Consider the following 6,474-nt stretch of genomic DNA (forward strand, 5'->3'; position numbering starts at 1 on the left):
TATCTCACATCAATGTGTTTGGTCCTTGCATGGTACATAGAGTTCTTGCTAAGGTCTATTGCACTTTGACTGTCACAATAGACGACATACTCCTTCTGATGCAATCCAAGCTCTTGAAGGAACCGTTTGAGCCATACCATCTCCTTGCCAGTTTCTGTAGCGACAATGTACTCTGCTTCAGTTGTTGAAAGTGCAACACACTTCTGCAACTTAGACTGCCATGATATAGCTTCCCCCTGAAAATGTAAACAAATATCCAGTAGTAGATTTTCTGTTGTCAATGTCACCTGCCATATCAGCATCTGTATAGCCCTTCAAGATTGGATCAGATCCTCCAAAGCACAAACAATCTCCCGTGGTACCTCTCAGGTACCTGAGTATCCACTTGACTGCTTCCCAATGTTCCTTTCCAGGATTTTCAAGAAACCTGCTGACAACACCAACTGCGTGAGCAATATCAGGTCTAGTACATACCATTGCATACATCAAGCTTCCGACTGCTGAAGAATAAGGAACTTTAGCCATGTTCCCTTTCTCCTCCACTGTTGTAGGACACATCTTCTTACTCAACTTTAGATGACCAGCAAGAGGTGTGCTGACTGGCTTAGCATTCTTCATGTTGAAGCGTTCTAGTACACGTTCAATGTACTTCTCCTGAGATAGCCACAACTTTCTACTTGTTCTCTCTCGAACTATCTTCATCCCTAGAATTTGTTGTGCTGGGCCCAAGTCCTTCATATCAAATGACTTGGACAGATCTCCTTTCAACTTTGCTATCAACCCCTTGTCTTTTCCTACAATTAACATGTCATCCACATACAACAACAATATAATAAAGTTATTCTCAGAAAATCTTTTGAAGTATACACATGGATCAGAATAGGTCTTTAGGTATGTTTGACTTTTCATAAATGAGTCAAACTTCATGTACCACTGCCTTGGTGCCTGCTTCAATCCATAAAGACTCTTATTCAATTTGCACACCATGTGTTTCTTTCCAGCTACTTCAAATCCTTCTGGCTGCTCCATATAAATCTCCTCTTCCAAATCTCCATGAAGAAATGCAGTTTTCACATCCAACTGCTCCACTTCAAGATCTAGGCTAGCTGCTAAGCTCAAAATTGTTCGAATAGAAGTCATTTTGACAACAGGTGAGAAAATTTCATCAAAATCAATACCTTTCTTTTGTTCGAAGCCTTTAACCACCAATCGAGCTTTGTATCTGACCAGCTTGCCATTTCCATCTTTCTTGAGTTTAAAGACCCATTTGCATTTGAGTGGTCTTTTACCCTTTGGAAGTTCAACCAGCTTGTATGTGCCATTTTTCTGTAGAGATTCCATCTCTTCTTGCATAGCTTTCATCCACTGGTTCTTTTCTGGATGGGACAACACCTCCTTAAGACTTTCTGGCTCCCCCTCATCACTGATGAGGACATACTCTGTGGAAGGGTACCTGCATGACTCTACCCTTGGCCTCTCTGATCTCCTCAGAGGTTGAGGTTGTTCTTCTCCCTGAGTGGGGTGCTCCACTTCCTCGACACCTTCATCAAGTTGCTCCCCCTGCTCAATAACCTCACCAGGTTGCTCCCCCTGCTCGGCAACCTCGTCGGTCGTACTTTCTGCACTTGTGGGATTGTTAGAAGTAGAAGGAATAGTAACAAAGTTAGGAATTATACCATTCTTCGCCTTTTCTGACATATCAGCAGCAGTTCCAACTTCACTTTCTCGGAAGACTACATCTCTGCTTCTGATGACCTTCTTCTTTACAGGATCCCACAGTCTGTACCCGAACTCTTCATCTCCATATCCGATAAATATGCAGGGAACAGATTTATCATCCAGCTTTGTTCTCTGCTCTTTTGGTACATGTGCAAAAGCTCTACAACCGAACACCTTCAGATGCGAGTAGGACACCTCCTTGTTGGTCCAAACTCTCTCTGGGATTTCAAACGCCAACGGAACTGATGGACTCCTATTGATCAGGTAACAGGCTGTCTGAACTGCTTCACCCCAGAATGACTTAGGCAGTTTAGCCATTCTGAGCATGCTTCTCACCTTCTCCACAATGGTGCGGTTCATCCTCTCGGCTACGCCATTGTGCTGTGGGGTTCCAGGAACTGTCTTTTCATGTCTGATCCCATGACTTGAACAATACTCTTCAAATTCCCTTGAAGTGTACTCACCTCCATTGTCACTTCGGAGACGCTTTAGCTTTTCGACCCGTCTCCCTTTCTACTAGAGCATGAAATTTCTGGAAAACTTGAAACACCTGATCTTTGGTTTTCAAAATATAAACCCATAATTTTCGTGAAGCATCATCAATAAAAGTAACAAAATATTTGTTACCGCCCATTGATTCAATTTCCATTGGGCCGCAAACATCAGAATATACTAAATCAAGTATATTCAATTTTCTTTCAGACGATGTCTGAAATGAGACTCTATGCTGCTTACCAAATAAACAGTAGTCACAAGGTTTTACAGTTGTACCTTTGGCATAAGAAATGAGTGATTTCTTGGCAAGAATCTGCAATCCCTTCTCGCTCATATGACCCATTCTTTTGTGCCATAAATCTACAGAAATCTCATCTTGTGCCGCGTTCAATTCACCTTGGCATATTTCTGCATTTGTCCTGTACAACGTGCCACGAGCAACTCCTTTTGCAATCACCAATGATCCCTTAGTGAGTCTCCACTTTTGATTTGCAAAATAACTCTCGTATCCATCTCGGTCTAAAGCAATTCCCGAGATCAAGTTCATCCGCAAATCAGGTACATGCCGCACATCCTTTAGAACCAATGTGCATCCGACATTTGTCTTGATACAAATGTCACCAATCCCCGCAATCTTTGAGTAACTTGTGTTACCCATTTTCACTGTGCCGAAATCACCTGCTACATATCTGCAAAAAAGATCTCTTACCGGTGTGGCATGGTGAGATGCCGCTGTGTCAACCACCCATTCCGACTCTGGACCTGACAGGTGCATGCATTCCTCTTCCTCATTTATAAAGAGGACAACATTATCATTATTTTGCACCATGGCGGCTGTGTTGTCGTCATTCTTCTGGCCACTGGTTTCACCTTTGCCCTTCCTTGGATTTGGGCAATCTCTTTTGAAGTGACCTGGTTGATTACAGTTGTAGCAATTTCTGACTCTTGATTTGGATCGGTTCTTTGACTTCCCACGAGCTCCGGATCTACCATAGTTGTTCGAACTCCTTTGATAACTCCTGCCTCTACCTTCTGTGATGAGAGCCTGTCCTTGATTTTCAGGCTTCTTTCTCATCTTCTCATTGAGTAGAAGAGCCGATGTGACATCTTTCAACTCAATAGTAGTCTTACCGTGCAGGATGGTTGTTGCCAAATTATCGTACGAAGATGGCAACGAGTTCAATAGCAAGATGGCTTTATCTTCTTCCTCGATTTTCACTCCGAGGTTGGCAAGCTGTGTGATTAGTCCGTTAAACACATTTAAATGTGACAAAAAATTCGTACCTTCACTCATGTGTAGGGCGTATAACTGCTTCTTCAGGTACAATTTATTTGTCAGCGTTTTGGACATGTATAGGCTTTCCAACCTTGTCCAAATTCCACGTGCAGTGTCTTCATCAATGATGTTATTTACCACATCATCTGATAAGTGCAACCTGATTGCACTAGCAGCTCTTTCATCCAAGTCAGCCCAATCCTCAGCTTTCATGGTATCAGGCTTTTTGGAATCAACATCTAGAACCTTGTGTAATCCTTGTTGGATGAGCAGATCTCTCATCCTTCTTTGCCATGTTGAGAAACCGTTATCTCCGTTGAATTTTGCTACCTCGTACTTTACTCCGGACATTTTTATTTTTCACCAAGTATAGTACTACCGACAGTGAATAGTATTTCAGTGAACGAGCAGAACCTGTGCTCTGATACCAGTTGTTGGGAATAAACCCCTTACCAAAATAATATTCACGGTAATAAAGCGGAATAATAATGTAGCACCGAGATACGGTAATTAACAAGAATAAAAGAGTAACAATGACACCAAGATTTTTACGTGGAAAACCCTTCTGAATAAGGGAAAAAACCACGACCCCGAGAGGAGCAACTGATATCACTATAGTAAGGAATTTTACACTTTGTAGGTCGGAGATAAATACTCCAAAGACCACTACAACACTCAAAAGAAATAACCCTCTTTTGATATTCCCACCTCACTACAATATCGCTCACTCTCTATTTTCCTCACAGACTATTTTCTTATACCTTGTCTGTGAAACCTCACTCTTTCTTTCTCTCTTTGTTGGTGTGTAGAAATGAGAGTTGAAGCTCTCCTTTTATAGCCAAAGCTTCACTCTCTAAAGCCTACCATATTTGACAATTTACACACACTTTTCACAATTCAACAAAGTTGGCTACCAAACCAAACTAATTCAACAAGGTTGGCTACCAACCAAACCAAGTCAACAAGGTTGGCTACCAAACCAAAGAAAACTTTTATTAGGCACATGTCTAATACTTCTTCAATGAGATGGACATCATCAATCTCCCCCTCCAGTCTCATTCATCTAGAGGAGGTAGCACTGTCTTCTAGTTTGAGTGCATGCCGACAAGTTCTTTGCATAGCTCGAACTTGTTCCTTGGTACCACCTTGGTCAGCATATCTGCGGGATTCTCACTTGTAGAAATCTTCAAGACTTTTAGAGATTCATTATCTACCATTTCTCGAATCCAATGATATCTCACATCAATGTGTTTGGTCCTTGCATGGTACATAGAGTTCTTGCTAAGGTCTATTGCACTTTGACTGTCACAATAGACGACATACTCCTTCTGATGCAATCCAAGCTCTTGAAGGAATCGCTTGAGCCATATCATCTCCTTGCCAGTTTCTGTAGCGGCAATGTACTCTGCTTCAGTTGTTGAAAGTGCAACGCACTTCTGCAACTTAGACTGCCATGATATAGCTCCCCCTGAAAATGTAAATAAATATCCAGTAGTAGATTTTCTGTTGTCAATGTCACCTGCCATATCAGCATCTGTATAGCCCTTCAAGATTGGATCAGATCCTCCAAAGCACAAACAATCTCCCGTGGTACCTCTCAGGTACCTGAGTATCCACTTGACTGCTTCCCAATGTTCCTTTCCAGGATTTTCAAGAAACCTGCTGACAACACCAACTGCGTGAGCAATATCAGGTCTAGTACATACCATTGCATACATCAAGCTTCCGACTGCTGAAGAATAAGGAACTTTAGCCATGTTCCCTTTCTCCTCCACTGTTGTAGGACACATCTTCTTACTCAACTTTAGATGACCAGCAAGAGGTGTGCTGACTGGCTTAGCATTCTTCATGTTGAAGCGTTCTAGTACACGTTCAATGTACTTCTCCTGAGATAGCCACAACTTTCTACTTGTTCTCTCTCGAACTATCTTCATCCCTAGAATTTGTTGTGCTGGGCCCAAGTCCTTCATATCAAATGACTTGGACAGATCTCCTTTCAACTTTGCTATCAACCCCTTGTCTTTTCCTACAATTAACATGTCATCCACATACAACAACAATATAATAAAGTTATTCTCAGAAAATCTTTTGAAGTATACACATGGATCAGAATAGGTCTTTAGGTATGTTTGACTTTTCATGAATGAGTCAAACTTCATGTACCACTGCCTTGGTGCCTGCTTCAATCCATAAAGACTCTTATTCAATTTGCACACCATGTGTTTCTTTCCAGCTACTTCAAATCCTTCTGGCTGCTCCATATAAATCTCCTCTTCCAAATCTCCATGAAGAAATGCAGTTTTCACATCCAACTGCTCCACTTCAAGATCTAGGCTAGCTGCTAAGCTCAAAATTGTTCGAATAGAAGTCATTTTGACAACAGGTGAGAAAATTTCATCAAAATCAATACCTTTCTTTTGTTCGAAGCCTTTAACCACCAATCGAGCTTTGTATCTGACCAGCTTGCCATTTCCATCTTTCTTGAGTTTAAAGACCCATTTGCATTTGAGTGGTCTTTTACCCTTTGGAAGTTCAACCAGCTTGTATGTGCCATTTTTCTGTAGAGATTCCATCTCTTCTTGCATAGCTTTCATCCACTGGTTCTTTTCTGGATGGGACAACACCTCCTTAAGACTTTCTGGCTCCCCCTCATCACTGATGAGGACATACTCTGTGGAAGGGTACCTGCATGACTCTACCCTTGGCCTCTCTGATCTCCTCAGAGGTTGAGGTTGTTCTTCTCCCTGAGTGGGGTGCTCCACTTCCTCGACACCTTCATCAAGTTGCTCCCCCTGCTCAATAACCTCACCAGGTTGCTCCCCCTGCTCGGCAACCTCGTCGGTCGTACTTTCTGCACTTGTGGGATTGTTAGAAGTAGAAGGAATAGTAACAAAGTTAGGAATTATACCATTCTTCGCCTTTTCTGACATATCAGCAGCAGTTCCAACTTCACTTTCTCGGAAGACTACATCTCTGCTTCTGAT

This window comes from Nicotiana sylvestris, chromosome 1 (genome assembly GCF_000393655.2).
Source record: "Nicotiana sylvestris chromosome 1, ASM39365v2, whole genome shotgun sequence".
Taxonomy (NCBI): Eukaryota; Viridiplantae; Streptophyta; class Magnoliopsida; order Solanales; family Solanaceae; genus Nicotiana; species Nicotiana sylvestris.